Source organism: Hyperolius riggenbachi, chromosome 5 (assembly GCF_040937935.1).
Source record: "Hyperolius riggenbachi isolate aHypRig1 chromosome 5, aHypRig1.pri, whole genome shotgun sequence".
In the NCBI taxonomy this organism is placed as follows: domain Eukaryota; kingdom Metazoa; phylum Chordata; class Amphibia; order Anura; family Hyperoliidae; genus Hyperolius; species Hyperolius riggenbachi.
Genome location: NC_090650.1, coordinates 257,842,757 through 257,861,491, shown reverse-complemented (window position 1 = coordinate 257,861,491; position 18,735 = coordinate 257,842,757).

Below are 18,735 nucleotides of genomic sequence, written 5' to 3'. Positions count from 1 at the left end.
GGTATGGACGAGCTCAGCTCGTCCATTACCGCCGGAGGCTGCCGCTCAGGCCCTGCTGGGCCGATTTGCACCAAATAAAGAGCAGCACACGCAGCCGGCACTTTGCCAGCCGCGTGTGCTGCCCGATCGCCGCCGCTCTGCGGCGATCTGCCGCGAGCAGCGGCGAAAGAGGGTCCCCCCAGCCGCCTGAGCCCTGCGCAGCCAGAACAAATAGTTCCGGCCAGCGCTAAGGGCTGGATCGGAGGCGGCTGACGTCAGGACGTCGGCTGACGTCCATGACATCACTCCGCTCGTCGCTATGGCGACGGTGTAAGCAAAACAAGGAAGGCCGCTCATTGCGGCCTTCCTTGTTTATTATGGGCGCCGGAGGCGATCGGAAGAACGCCTCCGGAGCGCCCTCTAGTGGGCTTTCATGCAGCCAACTTTCAGTTGGTTGCATGAAATAGTTTTTTTTTAATTTAAAAAAAACCCTTCGCAGCCTCCCTGGCGATCTTATCAGAACGCCAGGGTGGTTAAATGTTGCTTAATTTTGTATAAAAAAAGTAAGTCCAGCACCGGTTCCTGGTACTCCTATTACCGGTATACATACAGGATCTTCTAAAAAAATTAGCATATTGTGATAAAGTTCATTATTTTCTGTAATGTACTGATAAACACTAGACTTTCATATATTTTAGATTCATTACACACAACTGAAGTAGTTCAAGCCTTTTATTGTTTTTCTTATTGATGATTTTGGCATACAACTCATGAAAACCCAAATTTCCTATCTCAAAAAATTAGCATATTTCATTTGACCAATAAAAGAAAAGTGTTTTTAAAACATAAAAAGTCAACCTTCAAATAATTATGTTCAGTTATGCACTCAATACTTGGTCGGGAATCCTTTTGCAGAAATGACTGCTTCAATGCGGCGTGGCATGGAGGCAATCAGCCTGTGGCACTGCTCAGGTGTTATGGAGGCCCAGGATGCTTTGTTAGCGGCCTTAAGCTCATCCAGAGTGTTGGGTCTTGCGTCTCTCAACTTTCTCTTCACAATATCCCACAGATTCTCTATGGGGTTCAGGTCAGGAGAGTTGGCAGGCCAATTGAGCACAGTAATACCATGGTCATTAAACCATTTACTGGTGGTTTTAGCACTGTGAGCATGTGCCAGGTTGTGCTGAAAAATGAAATCTTCATCTCCTTAAAGCTTTTCAGCAGATGGAAGCATGAACCCACTTTTGAACAAGAAACAGCGGCAGAAGTGCCTGACCTGGGCTACAGAGAAGCAGCACTGGACTGTTGCTCAGTGGTCCAAAGTATTTCGGATGAAAGCAACTTTTACATGTCATTCGGAAATCAAGATGCCAGAGTCTGGAGGAAGACTGGGGAGAGGGAAATGCCAAAATGCCTCAAGTCCAGTGTCAAGTACCCACAGTCAGTGATGGTCTGGGGTGCTATGTCAGCTGCTGGTGTTGGTCCACTGTGTTTTATCAAGGGCAATGTCAATGCAGCTAGCTATCAGGAGATTTTGAAGCACTTCATGATTTCATCTGCTGAAAAGCTTTATGGAGATGAAGATTTCATTTTTCAGCACGACCTGGCACCTGCTCACAGTGCCAAAACCACTGGTAAATGGTTTACTGACCATGGTATTACTGTGCTCAATTGGCCTGCCAACTCTCCTGACCTGAACCCCATAGAGAATCTGTGGGATATTGTGAAGAGGAAGTTGAGAGACGCAAGACCCAACACTCTGGATGAGCTTAAGGCCGCTATCGAAGCATCCTGGGCCTCCATAACAACTGAGCAGTGCCACAGGCTGATTGCCTCCATGCCACGCCGCATTGAAGCAGTCATTTCTGCAAAAGGATTCTCGACCAAGTATTGAGTGCATAACTGAACATAATTATTTGAAGGTTGACTTTTTTTGTTTTAAAAACACTTTTCTTTTATTGGTCAAATGAAATATGCTAATTTTTTGAGATAGGAAATTTGGGTTTTCATGAGCTGTATGCCAAAATCATCAATAAGAAAAACAATAAAAGGCTTGAACTACTTCAGTTGTGTGTAATGAATCTAAAATATATGAAAGTCTAATGTTTATCAGTACATTACAGAAAATAATGAACGTTATCACAATATGCTAATTTTTTGAGAAGATCCTATATATATATATATATATATATATATATATATATATATATATATATATATATATATATTAAGTTTCGGTATGTTTTAAGAATTATTTTTTATACCACATGATGGTGCTTGAAATAATAGTGAATGCATCATTCAAAAAATACCAAAAAACATATGTATACACTTCACAATGCTGATAGCCATTCAGAATGTGTGTTATGTAATGGTTTGTACGTAATACATTCCATGGTTATTTGCAATGCATTGAATGTGTTTGTAGAGTGTCAAGCACAAAAACATTTAAGAAAAAGGTGGGGGGTTGTTGAAGAAAGTTATTACGGTTTGCTGTTTATAAAATCTAGTTTGACCTATTAAATTTGATTGTACTTCATTCACAGTATTGAGGCACTTGTATTACAGCGGTTACTGAATAACCATTGTACGTTTACATAATAATGCAGCGACGGCCAAGGGAATAATAATTCTACATGACTTATTGTTTACAACATGACATAACATAACCTAATAATGACCAACCATCAGTATAATTAATACATATGCTAGTGACCATTCAACAAGGGTGAATGATGATAGAAACTGAGAGCTACACACATACGTGATGTAAACATGTTCAAGAGTGCAGACTGTTCATGTATATTGGACAGGAAACAGGCTGCCTAGACAGATATCGTTATTTTCTATTAATATTATTATTGATTTATAAAGCACCAACATATTCCGTGGCGCTGTACAAAGTAAGAAACAAACATGGGGTACATAATAATACAGACAAAGGTGTACACCAATATGCAAGATACATAATTAGTAAAATACAAAAATGATACAAAATACAAAATACAGAATTGGTAATGACAGTGATAAAAGTAATATATATGATCGATAAAATGTATAATGATTTCCAAGACACAAAAGGGAGAGAAAGCCCTGCCCTTGTGAGCTTACAATCTAAAGGTAATAGGGGGGGGGGGGGGCACACAAAAGGAGGGGTAGTATAGAATCAAATAATCAAATATATAGAGGCAGTGTGTTTTAGGATACCTAGTAGGAGTTGCAATTTGGTCTTCTATGCAACACAGACTTTTTTACTTTTACATAGATGCAATATTTTAATACTTTAATAAAAAAGAGGGCCATTGTCCTACAACACAATAGCATTTATACCTAAAAAATTGAACAATCATCACAAAAGTCCCTAATAAGTTCTATATATCAGTGCTGGTCGTAATGAAAAAATCTACGCTTACGGATCATTACGCGTAATTTTACGCTATTACGCATTACGCAATTACGGTTACGGTGTAGGAAATTATCTACGGTTCATCACTGTAATTACGCGTTAACTTACGCAGTTACGCGTAAGGATACCGTAATGTAGGCGCTTACACTACGATGTTACGCATAGTGCCGTAATACCCATTAATGCGTATTTTTTGACGCATACGGACGATGTGTACGCAATAGCCATCAATTTGACAGCTATTGCGTACACATCATTCGTATGCGTCAAAACGTACGCTTATATACTGAAGGGCGGGAGAACATACTATTGGTTGCTTAGGATGTTGACTGATTGGCTACTCTTAGAAAAGGGGAGTTTCTACGTTAGTAATTACGCGTATAATTACGCGTAAGTCTTCGTAAAATTACGCATACCTAGCAATTACGGTAGACAGTGTAATTACGATACCACTTAACTCCTTACGCGTAAATAATTACGCGTAAGACCGTAAGTTACGCGTAAATTTACATTGAATTACGATGCGTAATTACGCTCATGCGTAATTTCGGCCCAGCACTGCTATATATTCACATCAAATCTATTCACAAGTATGTTGCCCTTGACGGGGGCATCAGCAGTTGGCTGATGGTGTAATGGTTAAAGGGAAGGTTCAGGGAACTCTTGAAAAAAATAAAAATCCCTATCCACTTACCTGGGGCTTCCTCCAGCCCGTGGCAGGCAGGAGGTGCCCTCGCCGCCGCTCCAGAGGCTTCCGGTCGTCTTCGGTGGCCGACCCGACCTGGGCAGGCCGGCTGCCAGGTCGGGCTCTTCTGCGCTCCATGGCCGGGCTCTTCTGCGTCCCACGCCGGCGCGCTGACGTCATCGGACGTCCTCCGGGCTGTACTGCGCAGTTCGAAAAGGAGCCTCAATAGGGAAGTCAGGAGGGTCAGCAGAGAAGTCAGGAGAGTCAGCAGGATAGGTGGCTTGATAATGTTGAGAATGAGAGGAGGAGGAAGAAGAAGAGGACAAAGACTAAGAGGAGAAAGAAGAAAAAAAGGAAGAAGAGGAAGGCATTTCTGTATCATGCAAAACTGGTTGGAATGATGTGGAGGAGGAAGAACTATAGTTTTGTTGGGGGGGGGGGGGGGGGGGGTTGAGGTACCTCTTCAAAATTAGAGGATGATTGAGTATCGGGGCTAAGGTGTGAAGAGTGAAAAGGATTTTCAGAACAAGAAGAAGAGGAGGGCGAAGTCCTGAAAAAGGCAGCATGATGTTGTATTTGATCTATAACAAAAAACATCATCATAGTATCATTATTGGTGTACTTTAAATGTTAATAAGTGCACATTGAGTGATAAAAAAAAGTAATCAATAAGCAAGGAGATAAGCACTGCACCTTAAAAGAGTACAGAATTGTACTAAAAAGTTGGAGCAGCCCCTTCAAATTAATATAAAACAATCTTCAAACGAAGGTAGCGCATACACAACTATAGCTATGGATGCTCAGTAGTTTTAAGAGTTCATATGGTTTCTAATGCAGTCCACATATGCCTTCAATCGGACAATCTTCCGGCTGGCACTTGTAGTTCCTAGGCTAAAGGTAGAATGGCATGCACCTCCACTCCAGTCCCAAGTCTCAGCACCGCTCGTCCACCCACGCTTGCCTTGGCTTTTACTTCCGTGTCCTAGGCCTCGCCTTACATGTTTCGTCTATACGACTCATCTGAAGCTAAGGCCATAGTTGGTGTGAAAGCCATTAAGTATACTCCCCTCGTCCCTCCCTCGGGGTGTTTCCTCATATCTCCCGTGTGTTCCACTGAAACCACTCCCTCCTAGTAGTCTTCCACTACTGAGGTGGTCCCAGCATGAGGTGTCTATGGAGGTACTAAGGTCAACTGCGTCATCTATCCTCCCGCCCCCTCCTACTCCGGCGCGATAGCGTTCCACCCAATCAGCGTGCTGGCGCTGCGCTCCATCGGCGCGCTCCACCTGATATCCTCTTTCCGGTCTTCAAGGGAAATTACGTGTACTTGGGATGTGTCGATGCTGTGCAGCATCGCACTCCTCCTAATTTATACCCATCAACGTAACCTCGTAACGGGGGCCCTTTGCGCAGGCGCAATGCAACAAACCAGCTCTATGTCACTAATCTGATGCAGGTTGCATGGCGCCTGCGCCCCAAAAGTAAATATTGTTGCGACCCTATGTGTTCATCCCATGTGCACCCAATAGACTATAAAAATATACAAAAATACAAGACAAAAAAAATTTTGATTCAAAAACTTAAAAATGATCAGTGCCCAACTATTCGGGGAAGACTCCATTTACAAGACAGTCAACATATTAATATCACATTATAAACACGAATGCTATCTCCATATGTGCTATCCCTATCCATATATAGTTAAGCTTAGATAATCCCAGCTGAAGTACGAATAATTTATTCTTTAAAGGGCAACTGCCCATATATTAAAACATCCCCATATATGGCTACAGAGGACCCCAGATGGAACAAATCTATTATTGTTCCCCAAGGAAGCACACAATATCCACTTCTATATTGAGCCCTCCCGGTGTGAGAGTTCCCATATTAAAAATCCATCTTGTTTCCTGCTGCGATACAACACGCAACTTATTACATCCCCTCCAATTGGGGTCAAGTTTGTATATACCGCAGAAGGACAACAAGCTGCGGTCGCACCGATGGGTTTCCCCAAATTGCGCCGAAAGGCTAAGATTAACCAAGCCCTTTCCCACATTGCGTCTGTGCTCCCCAATGCGTTCCTTGAGGGTGCGTGTGGTACGCCCCACATACTGCCGCCCACAAGGGCACCAGGCCAGGTACACCACATATTGGTCGTTACACGTAATGAACTGTTTTATCTTAAAAGTCTTTCCATTCGAAAAAGATGTGAAGCTATCTATTCTTTGGGGTTGGCATTCTTTACATGACTTACAATTTCTACATGGGTAAAAAACAGGTTTTTGCCAACTCCTAGGGACCAGAGTGTTCTTGGGGGGCTCTACACAGCTTGGGGCTACCATATTCCTCAAATTAAGCGCTCTCCTATAGATGAATGTGGGCCTATCTGGTATGATACCCTTCAGGGTCTGATCTGTTTTTAACACTCCCCAATGCTTGTAAATTATAGACTGCATGCTTTTGTACTGATTACTATACCCTGTTATGAAAGCACACTCATACTTTTTCTCCTCTTCCAATTTTCCCTCCATTTGTCCATTTCGTAGGATATCTGATCTATCCCTAGCTCTCACCTGAGTTATGTCAGCCTTCAATTCATTCTCCTCACAACCCTTCTCTATAAACCTCTTTTTTAATATTTGTGTCTGGGCATTATAATCTTCTATATTGGTACAGTTCCTGCGAATACGCAGGAACTGTCCCTTGGGAATATTTTTCTTCCATTGGGGGTGATGGCAACTACTAACTGGAATGTACCCATTTCTATCTGTGGGTTTAAAGTAATTAATGGTGTGTAATATACCATTCTGTATAATAAGTTCCAAATCCAAAAATTGTATCTTTTCTTCACTCAATGTAGCTGTGAGAGATATACCCAGTTGGTTTTGATTAAGTGATTCCAAAAATATAATCAGTGAATCCCTCCCCCCCCTTCCAAATAAAAAACAAATCATCTATAAACCTATACCATATTTTTACGTAAGAATGTGTCACAATTTGCTCTTCCCACTTCCCCATAAATAAATTTGCTACGCTGGGTGCATGACTGGCACCCATTGCGCAGCCATTGTGCTGAGTATAGAAGACCCCGTTGTGCCAAAAATAATTAGCTTTGAGTGCAAAATACAACAATTTAATGATATACCCAATTTGTTCTCCCCTTAAAGTATCATCCTTTCTTAGAAAATATTCAACTGCCTCTTTGCCTTGTAGACGTCCTATATTTGTATAAAGAGATGCAACATCGGCTGTCACTAATATATCCCCCACCTCAATATTAATGCCCCCCACGAGCTGTAACAAGTGTTTAGTGTCCTTTAATATGTTAGGTAGGCCCATCACCAGCGGCTGCAGAAATCGGTCAATATATTGCCCCAACCTGTGGGTCACCGACCCTATGCCGCTGATGATGGGCCTCCCAGGAGGTTCTGTAGTGCTTTTGTGTATCTTGGGGACCTGATAAATAATAGGAATCTGGGGTGTAGTGGGAAAAAGGAACCTAAACTCCGTATCCATTAGAATCCCAGCATCCAGCCCCTCCCTCAATAGCACTCTTAATTCCACCATAAGTTTAGTTGTAGGATTTCCCCTAAGTGGACTGTAGGTTTCCTGGTCTCCCACCAGTTTATTTAACTCCTTGTTGTATAAGCAGGGTCGGACTGGGACACCAAGGGCCCACCAAGGAAGTTTCAGCCTGGGGCCCACTCCCCTCTCCTCCTCCCCCCCCCCCTCCTCCCTCCCCCCCCCCCCCCATTTTGGGCTCACATACACATGTACTCTAGAAATTTTGCATGACTTTATGGTAGGGAATGGATTGTGAGCAATTCTGAGGACAGTCTCCAATAGGGATATGTCTAAATGCGAAACTAAATGGGTGTCACCACGCACTGGAACATCGGCGTGGTCATGATGAGTCATGGGCAGACTTAAAAAAAAAAATACAAAACACAAAATAAGTAGCGGCGTTATTCACAGAGATTAGGTCCGACCAGATACATTGTAGATAAAATATTCAAGTAGTTACATGCCTCATAATTCATCAAGTAGTCAAATGGCAGCAGATACCCCCACAAAATGCAATCAGGTTGACGGCAGATACCCCCACACAATGCAATCAGGTTGGTGGCAGATACCCCCACAAAATGCAATCAGGTTGACAGCAGATACCCCCACACAATGCAATCAGGTTGACGGGAGATACCCCCACAAAATGCAATCCAAAAGTCACTTATCTATTGCAAAGTGGCAACAGCAATTTAAACTAAATAAAAACGTTTTAACTCATACATGAACATTATGGAAAATCCAAGTTGAAAATAAACTGTGAAGATAAACAATTTCATCCATCCTACTCCTGAAAAATGTATTCTTTTTTTTAATTATTTTAGAACCTCCCAGTTTTATTTTCTGTTTTAAAAAGCTAAAAAGTAGCTATTGTCTTATATGATGATGATTCAGCCTTTTCCATAGTCTCGCAGTTAGCAATCATGTGACCCTCAACAAGACAAATTCAGCAATCATGAGGTCCCCCGTCAAGACAAAATCAGCAATCATGAGGCCCCTAACAAGACAAATTCAGCAATCATGAGGCCCCCAACATGACAAATTCAGCAATCATGAGGCCCCCAACAAGACAAATTCAGCAATCTTGAGGCCCCCAACAAGACAAATTCAGCAATCATGAGGCCCCCAACAAGACATTCAGTAACCATGAGGCCCCCAACAAGACAAATTCAGTAACCATGAGGCCCCCAACAAGACAAATTCAGCAGTCATGAGGCACATAAATAAACAGCATTTCACATAAATAGGCAGAATGCCCACTTAATATGGTATACACCTCTCACCTGGCTTCTGAATTCTCCTCTACTGGCTGCTGTGCTAGGCAATACTGTTTTTGGCTGGATTGGGGATGATGTGTGGGCTGAAAGGCCTGGCGGTGATGCTGTGGCCGGCCTGGCGGTGATGCTGGGCTGTACTTGGCTGGTTGAAGTAAATGTTGGCCTGACTGTTGGTGGTGATGCTGTGGCCTTTTTGACAGTGATTCTGGGCTGGTTGGCTGGTGGTGATGCTGGGCTGGCCTGGATAGTTTAGGTAGTGACAGGTGACCCTAGTTTAGGTAGCACCAGGAGCCTCCCAGCTTAGGTAGTGACAGGACCCCCAAGTTTAGGTAGCGACAGGAGCCCCCCAGTTTAGTTAATGACAGATACCCCCCAGTTTAGGTAGTGACAGGAGCACCCAGTGTTTGTAGTGACAGGTGCCCCCCAGTTAAGGTAGTAACAGGTGCCCCCCAGGGTATGTAGTGACAGGAGCCCCCAGTTTAGGTAGTGACAGGGCCCCCCAGTTCAGGTAGTGACAGGTGCCCCCAGTTCAGGTATTGACAGGCGCCCCCCCCAGTTCAGTTAGTGACAGGTACCCCCAGTTTAGGTATGACAGGAGCCCCCAGTGTATGCAGTGACAGGGACCCCCCCCCCCCCCAGTGTATGTAGTGACAGGAGCCCCCAGTTTAGGTAGTGACAGGGCCCCCCAGTTCAGGTAGTGACAGGTGCCCCCAGTTCAGGTATTGACAGGCGCCCCCCCAGTTCAGTTAGTGACAGGTACCCCCAGTTTAGGTATGACAGGAGCCCCCCAGTGTATGCAGTGACAGGGACCCCCCCCCCCCCCAGTGTATGTAGTGACAGGAGCCACTAGTTTAGGTAGTGACAGGGCCCCCCAGTATAGATAGACAGGTCTATAGGTGTCCCCAGTTTAAATAGCCAGATCTATAGGTGTCCTCAGTGGCAGCGGAGAGAGAAGAGAAGCGGTGGGGAAGGGAGGACGTTTCCCCCTCCCCCTTCCCTCACCTTGGGGCTCCCCCTCTCTCGCTCCCCCCTTTAGAATTAAGTGATGCGGCAGGCAGCGCCGCTGTGCCTGCCACTTCTTTTCTCTCTCCGCTGCCACCCCAGGGCGGGCGGGCCAGCCACGTCCGGGTAGCTAGGGGGGGGCAGCAGCTAGCCAGGGGAGTGCGCATGCCCCATTTTGCCCTATGTAGGGACGCCCATGGCATGGTAGGCAGATAGGTAGCCGGGTAGGCAGTTATGTAGCCGGGTGGGAGGGTAGGCAGATAGGTAGCTGGGTGGGCAGTTAGGTAGCCGGGTGGGAGGGTAGGCAGTTAGGTAGCCAGGTGGGCAGATAGGTAGCTGGGTGGGCAGTTAGGTAGCCGGGTGGGCAGTTAGGTAGCCAGGTGGGAGGGTAGGCAGATAGGTAGCTGGGTGGGTAAATAGGTAGCCGGGTGGGCAGATAGGTAGCCGGGTGGGAGGGTAGGCAGATAGGTAGCTGGGTGGGTAGATAGGTAGCCGGGTGGGCAGTTAGGTAGCCAGGTGGGAGGGTAGGCAGTTAGGTAGCCGGGAGGGCAGATAGGTAGCTGGGTGGGTAGATAGGTATCCAGGTGGGCAGATAGGTAGCCGGGTGGGCAGATAGGTAGCCGGGTGGGAGGGTAGGCAGTTAGGTAGCCGGGTGGGCAATTAGGTAGCCGGGTGGGAGGGTAGGCAGATAGGTAGCTGGTTGGGTAGATAGGTAGCCGGGTGGGAGGGTAGGTAGTTAGGTAGCCGGGTGGGCAGTTAGGTAGCCGGGTGGGAGGGTAGGCAGAAGGGTAGCCGGGTGGGAGGGTAGGCAGTTAGGTAGCCGGGTGGGCAGTTAGGTAGCCGGGTGGGAGGGTAGGCAGATAGGTAGCTGGGTGGGTAGATAGGTAGCCGGGTGGGCAGCCAGTTAGGTAGCCGGGTGGGTAGATAGGTAGCCGGATGGGCAGTTAGGCAGCCGGGTGGGAGGGTAGGCAGATAGGTAGCTGGGTGGGTAGATAGGTAGCCGGATGGGTGGGTAGGCAGTTAGGTAGCCGGGTGGGCAGTTAGGTAGCCGGGTGGGAGGGTAGGCAGAAGGGTAGCCAGGTGGGAGGGTAGGCAGTTAGGTAGCCGGGTAGGCAGTTAGGTAGCCGGGTGGGAGGGTAGGCAGATAGGTAGCTGGGTGGGTAGATAGGTAGCCGGGTGGGCAGCCAGTTAGGTAGCCGGGTGGGTAGATAGGTAGCCGGATGGGCAGTTAGGCAGCCGGATGGGAGGGTAGGCAGATCGGTAGCCGGGTGGGTAGATAGGTAGCCGGGTGGGAATGTAGGCAGTTAGATAGCCAGGTGGGCAGTTAGGTAGCCGGGTGGGTAGCCAGTGGGGGCCCCGACTCCTTTGCTCCCCCTCACCTGGGTGTCCCCCCTCCTATTACAAGCCGCGGGGAGGGCAGCTCTTTTCCCCGGTGGGGCCCCCTCCTATCCTCCCCCTCCCTCACCTCGGACTCTCGGAGGGCCCCCCTCCTATTACGAGCGGCGGGTACAGCAAACTTCCGGCGAGGTAAAGCAGAAGATAGAGGTCCAGCTGCCTCCCAGTCGCTGTCTCCTTTGTAATTGCCGCGCACTAAACCAGGAAGCAGTGCGAGCGGCATAGAGGAGACAGCGTAGCCCGGGAGGCAGCTGGACCTCTATCTTCTGCTTTACCTCGCCGGAACTTTGCTGTAACCGCCGCTCTACCGCCGCTCGTAATAGGAGGGGGGCCCTCTGAGGTGAGGGAGGGGGAGGATAGGAGGGGGCCCCCCCGGGGGGAAAGAGGTTTTTAATAAATTAAAAAAAAAAAAAAAGTCACGACGCTAGTGCCCCCCTCCCTCTTAGCTCTGGGGCCCCCAGGAGGAGGGGCAGTCGGGGCCCACCGATGGGACCATCGGTGGTTCGGCGGCTCTGTCCTGTGTATAAGTCTTTACTCAAAACAACCACTCCCCCTCCTTTGTCTGCTGGTCTAACAACCAATTTTATTTCCTCCAACATGTTCCGTGCTATTTTTTGCTCATAGCCTGTCTTAACCTCAGGAATTTTTTTCATATCATCAATCACCAGGTTTTTAAAAACATCTATGGCATTATAGCCATTATCCTGTGAGAAGAAATTTGACTTATTGCGGAGCTCAGTATGTTTATATACTGAAGTCTGAATGGCCCTATTCACACCAACACATCACGCAAAATATTTTTTTAAATGGAGTTGTCTCGTGAACTTATTAATATCAATATAGGTAGAGAACTTATCCAGCCCTTTTTAGGGTGCATACTTTAACCCTTTATCAAGTAGACGCAGTCCCTGTTGCTCCAGCACTGTTCCACTAAGATTATATATTCCTGCACCTACATGTTCCTGCGTCTCTTTATTCCTCCTTCCTCCTCTTCTCCCTCTTCTTGTCCTCTTTTTCCAGGATATCTTCTGTAGCCTGTCCCCTCTTCCGGCCGTCCCCCCCTTCTCCGCTCCCCCCGCCCGTATCCCGGTCTTCCTTCTAAAAAAGGTTCATAGGGTCCTTGTTGTTGGATAGGGTCATATCAATTAAAAGTCGGGACATTGTATTCTCCCCCATATTCCCCTCTCTCCCTGGGGTCCCCCTGACCTCTTCCTCTATTTTGGGTAGGGCCCCTTGGGTATCCCCTAGGTACTCCCCACCCCTCCCTTCTGTTTGGCATATACCTGTTGTCCTCCCCATTGTAACCACTAAAGGCCTGAATGGAATTTCTACCTTCATATCCCCCCCCACCTCTCCCCCTCCCTGGCCCTTCCCCTGTGTCACCACACCATCATTACCTCTAGGTTCCCCATTTTGTTGTTGTTGGGCCTTCACCTGTTTTTCCTTTGCTAGTTTTTCTTCCTTTCTTTTGATCTGCCATTTACATGCTTCCTTTTTTCTAGTGGCCTCTGCATACCTTTGGAATTCTCTCGTTCATTATATCCTTTTTATTTTTTACCATTATTTCACTTAATTTTTGGGATTTATTTTTATATTCCAATGTGCCATTATATGGGTCAAGATTTTGTTTTATAGTTTCTATTTCTTTTCCTAATCTTTCTAACCTTCTGTTTTTTCTTTTTATTAGCAGTTTGACTAACCCTTGGCCACACTTATCGAAATACTCCTCCCATTCCCTATCATAGCCTTTCGGCGCATTTTGGGGAAACCCATCAGTGCGACCCCAGCTTGTTGTCCTTCTGCGTTATATACAAACTTGACCCCAATTGGAGGGGATGTAATAAATTGTGTGTTGTATTGCAGGAGGAAACAAGATGGATTTTTAATTTGGGAACTCTCACACCGGGAGGGCTCAATATAGAAGTGGATATTGTGTGCTTCCTTGGGGAACAATAATAGATTTGTTCCATCTGGGGTCCTCTGTAGCCATATATGGGGATGTTTTAATATATGGGCAGTTGCCCTTTAAAGAATACATTTTTCGTACTTCAGCTGGGATTATCTAAGCTTAACTATATATGGATAGGGATAGCACATATGGAGATAGCATTCGTGTTTATCGTTGATGGAGTGCAGCGCCAGCACACCGATTGGGTGGAACGCTATCGCGCCGGAGTAGGAGGGGCGGGAGGATAGATGACGCAGTTGACCTTAGTACCTCCATAGACGGGCATGCGCAGTTCTCATGCTGGGACCACCTCAGTAGTGGAAGACTACTAGGAGGGAGTGGTTTTAGTGGAATGCATGGGAGATATGAGGAAACATCCCGAGACTGGGACGAGGGGAGTATATTTAACGGCTTTCACACCAACTATGGCATAAGCTTCTGATGAGTCATATAGACGAAACATGTAAGGCGGGGCCTAGGACACGGAAGTGAAAGCCAAGACAAGCGTGGATGGACGAGCAGGGCTAAGGCTTGGGACTGGAGTGAAAGTGCACACCATTCTACCTTTAGCCTAGGAACTACAAGTGCCAGCCGGGGCCCAACTAAAGGTGGGAGAGCCCCTATTGAAACTCTACACTGTGTTACAAAGAAAGAAACTTGTGAGTGCAATTGAATTTTATTTCTTAACACATTTTTATGGTTTTACACTATGTGAGGCATTTGTTTTGAGGTTATATGGAGATGTATCTGCTGTGAAGTTCAAGGAGGTGACAGCTCGCCCTGATGTGGTGGGGGACGGCCCAAAGTGTCCCAAGGCTTGAATAGACCTGAGTGGAGGTCTATATATCCGGTGAGTGTCTGCTCACAGGGTGTTGGTGGAGGTGATAGGAAGTACCAGTTGATTCACCTTTGAAGATTGTCCAATTGAAGGCATATGTGGACTGCATTAGAAACCATATGAACTCTTAAAACAACTGAGCATCCATAGCTATAGTTGTGTATGCGCTACCTTCATTTGAAGATAAAAAAAGTAATAACAATACATAATTACTTATGCAATGCTGAGATTTATCAAATGATAAATTACAGGTAATGCATAGTGTTTGTATATTTAGCATAGTGCATATTTTAGGCCTTGGTGTCTAGAAATATGTATCAGTGATAGGATACCATCTTCTATACACTAAGACCTAATAAATGTCAATCAACTGTTTTAATTCTTCTATACAAAACATTTAATAAAACTAACGAGTTATAGACGTTTGTATGGTTTGCTTACCTTGCCTTGTTCTTTACCTCACACACTGGACATTCCGGGCGTTACAGCGTTTCAGATCACTCCATTGCTGTATATGTACTGTATATATAATTGTAAAATGGTATGACACAAGCCACACTGCCTCTCCAACCGTGCCTGCAGGTCTAAAATGATAGGTCTTTTCTCAAACACTGACCGCTTGTCATCATACCCACTTAAAGGGGCACTATGGCCAAAAATTGTAAAATTTTAAATATGTGCAAACATATACAAATAAGAAGTACATTTTTTCCAGAGTAAAATGAGCCATCAATTACTTTTCTCCTGTAAGTTGCTGTCACTTACAGTAGGTAGTAGAAATCTGACAGAAGTGACAGGTTTTGGGCTAGCCCATCCTTCCATAGGGGATTCTCAGGGATTTATTTATTTTCAAAAGCACTTAGTGAATGGCAGTTGCTTTGTCCAACTGCCAAAAACTGTGTAGCAAGCAGGGAAGCTGGCCAGAATCATTGTTTAAATCCTTTTTAGGGAATATCTTTATAAAGAATAAAAGCCTTGCTGAGAATCCCCTATGGAGAGATGGACTAGTCCAAAACCTGTCGCTTCTGTCAGATTTTTAGTACCTACTGTAAGTGACAGCAACATAGGAGAAAAGTAATTTATGGCTCATTTTACACTGAAAAAAACCTACTTCTTATTTGTTTATGTTTGCAGATATTTTAAATTTTACAATTTTTCGCCATAGTGCCCCTTTAAGATGAGTGTCTGCAAAACAATAAAATACAAGATACATTACTAAATCAAAATTACAGGAATGTTAGACCCATATCTGACATATCTAACAATGAGCACTAATGACAACTCCAAATAAAATATATGCTAAAAGTTCTGGTTGAACTCGATGGACGTATGTCTTTTTTCAACCCAAATAACTATGTAACTATGTAACAATCCCACATACACACCGTAACTACCCTTAAGGTATACTAAGTCTGAAATAGTGTTACTGTTAGTGCACATGCAGGTAATAAGGTTATCAATGAACATTAATTAAATAATATACACAAACACACATATAACACTGATGTGACACACACACACACACACACACACAACACTTATGTGACACACACACATAACACTCATCTGACACACACACATATAACACCCATATGACACACATACGTGTAACACCCATGTGACATAACATTACTAGTTAACATGTTAACAATAAGCATTTCAATAAACACACACCTTACAGTGAATGAAATGTTCCCTGTGTGTACATTTTGCCTGAGGCATGGTGGCAACCTGCAACGTAAATAAAATGTGAGGATGCGTCCGTATGGTGCCCACCATGCCCTGTCATGCTGAACCCACCACGCCTTGCTGTGCCACACCCACCACGCCATGTGCCCCAGCTCCAACACCAAGCCCTGTGCTCCAAACCACCCGGCGCATGGTACTCCTCCTCCAACGTTCACTTTAGCTGCAAAGCACACGCACATGGGAAAACAGTTTAATACCTAAAATTGCAATCACAAGAAGCTCAATGCGGAATACAAGATGCAACAAACTCTATGCAGCATATGTACATGATGTATATGTAAGAGGCTAAATGGATGTTCCATACAGCACATGTACCTATGCAGAGTTGCATGCACATAAATGCACGCATGCACTGTCTGCAGTATAGCTAATTCATCTGCCACTATTAGCTGGTTTCTAGTTAATTTCAGCCACTTAGGTGGTGTATTTAAGTGACACTACAAAAAAGTGGCTGAAATTAACAAGAAACATGTACCATATATACTCGCGTATAAGCCGACTTGTGTATAAGCTGACCCTCCAACATTTACCACAGAATCCAGTCAAAAATGATTGACTCACGTATAAGCCAAGAGAAGGAAATGCAGCAGCTCCTGAGGCTTTTATGCACATGTATGCTCTAGATGAAGCCATAATGTGAGGAATGGTTTGTGTGTGAATACATCCACAGGAACACATATGAAACTGATACCAACTGTTAACTGAAAGGACAAGACTGGACACCTTTTTATGTGTGAACCAAGCCTGAATCCTTTTGGGTGATGAGTGCTACTGATTGATTTGTTAGGTAATACTGAAGGGGTGCAAATAATACTGTCTTGCATACAAACTTACTGAAATAATCAGGGCTGGGAGACATCAGTCCGCTACTCTCCCCAGTGATCTGTATACCAGTAATTCAGTAACGAGCTCTTTGGGCAAGACTCCCTAACACTGCTACTGCCTACTGAGTGCGCTCTAATGGCTGCCTCGCAAGCGCTTTGAGTCCGACAGGAGAAAAGCGCTATACAAAAAAAGGTATTATTATTATTATTATACCTTTTCATAACAGCAGCTTTACAGTGTTTATTACCGTACCCTCCCAACACAGAACACAGAAAACAGGCAGCAGCAGTTGTAAGCCCTGGGGGGAGCAGAGCAGGAGTGATGAATGGCCATCTAGAATCACAGTGAGGGGTGTGCGGTGCGGACTGACCTGCTGAGGATCGGAGAGTGCAGCGGTGAAGCTGAACAGTGAACAGGCATGCAGTGCCTGCAGCAACATGCTTCACCAGCTGATCGGGGCCGAAGGGAAGCCGATAGCTGAGAGATTGGATGCAAGGGATGGAGAGCAGAGTAGCAGCGGGTGGATGCCCGGAGGAGAGCAGAGCAGCAGTGTTGGATAGCCAGGATCGCAGCAGGAGCGCTCTTCTGTGTTCATCATCTTGCGCTTCCTGCTGTGTCTGCACCTTGTGAGCTTATTGGCTGGTAATAGCCAATGGGCTCACAAGGTGCGGAGACAGCAGGAAGTGCGAGATTATGAACAAAGAAGAGCGCTCCTGCTGTGTTTCTGGGTGGCCATCCATTGTCCTGCTCTGCTCTCCCACTGGGCATCCAAGGGCTGCTACTCTGCTCTCAACCCCCTGCATCCCATCTCTCAGCTATCCGCTCCCTTTCGGCCCCTATCAGCTGGTGAAGCATGTCGCTGCAGGCACTGTAATCCCCGAGGTTGAGCAGGTAAAAATGAATGAAAATGTTTGAGATTATATAGGTTTTGGCAAAATCTGATTGATCATTACATAATCCGTCACAAACATTCATTAACTAATTGCTTAATTGATTGTTAAATTCGAACAGGAAACATTTCTACACACAAACAACACCTGTATGTATCTTGACATGATAAAAAAAACACCTAACTACAGTGGAGCATGATGAACCTTAACCACTTTATCCACCACTACACTATATCTACGTCCTCTGTGACTTCATCTAAGCCACTCGTCAGTAGATACCTGTATATGCCTTGTAGCAGAAGCAGTGCTGTGCAGGATTGGGCTTGCTCCTGTACACATTTCTGATGTAGCACTAATTGGTGAACAGGAATATATGTTTCCTGAGCTAATGAGATTAATTTTTACCATTAAAAATACTTTTATTTTCTCAGTTCATAGTGAAAAATACACTCTGTACCATTATTCCAGAATCAAATATCTTCACCATAAATTGTGACAGGAATATAATTTAAGTTTTGTGATAAGCGGTAAGAATAGCCAAACAAAATTTGTGTTTTTTTTATCTACAGTAGCGCTTTTTATTTTTAAACTGGAATTGGTAAAACTGAGAAATAATGTGTTTTTTCTATTTTTTCCCATTAAAATTCAAAGAAAACAAAATTGTTCAAGGGAAAAAATGGCATACAATGAAAGCCTAGTTTGTCATACTACGTCAAGCATCTTTCCTGATCAGCTTATATTTTCAGAAAACTCATCCCTTTTGGCTGATAAGAATATTTATTCTAAGGTCAAAACAGAGCTAATACGTTTCTTTGAGAGAAATGATACTCATGAAGCCACTCTGGCAAGCCCACAGATGTACCATACGGGCATGTTAATTACACAACAGATTGAAATCAATAAAGAGAGGACCCTCTACTTAGCCTCTTTATTCACTAAAATAAGACAGTTGGAAACACAGCATAAAAGGAATCTGCAGTCTGCAACACTAAATCAATTAACAGAAGCCTACAAACAACTCCACGTGGCTCTGAACAATAAAATAGCTAGAAACTTTGCAGTATGCCCTGATGTCTTTTATGAGCTTGGAAACAAAAGCAGATTATATTTTGCCAAGGCTTTGGGAGGCAAACTAACAGAAACATATATAAAAAATATAGAATACAGTGATGCTCAT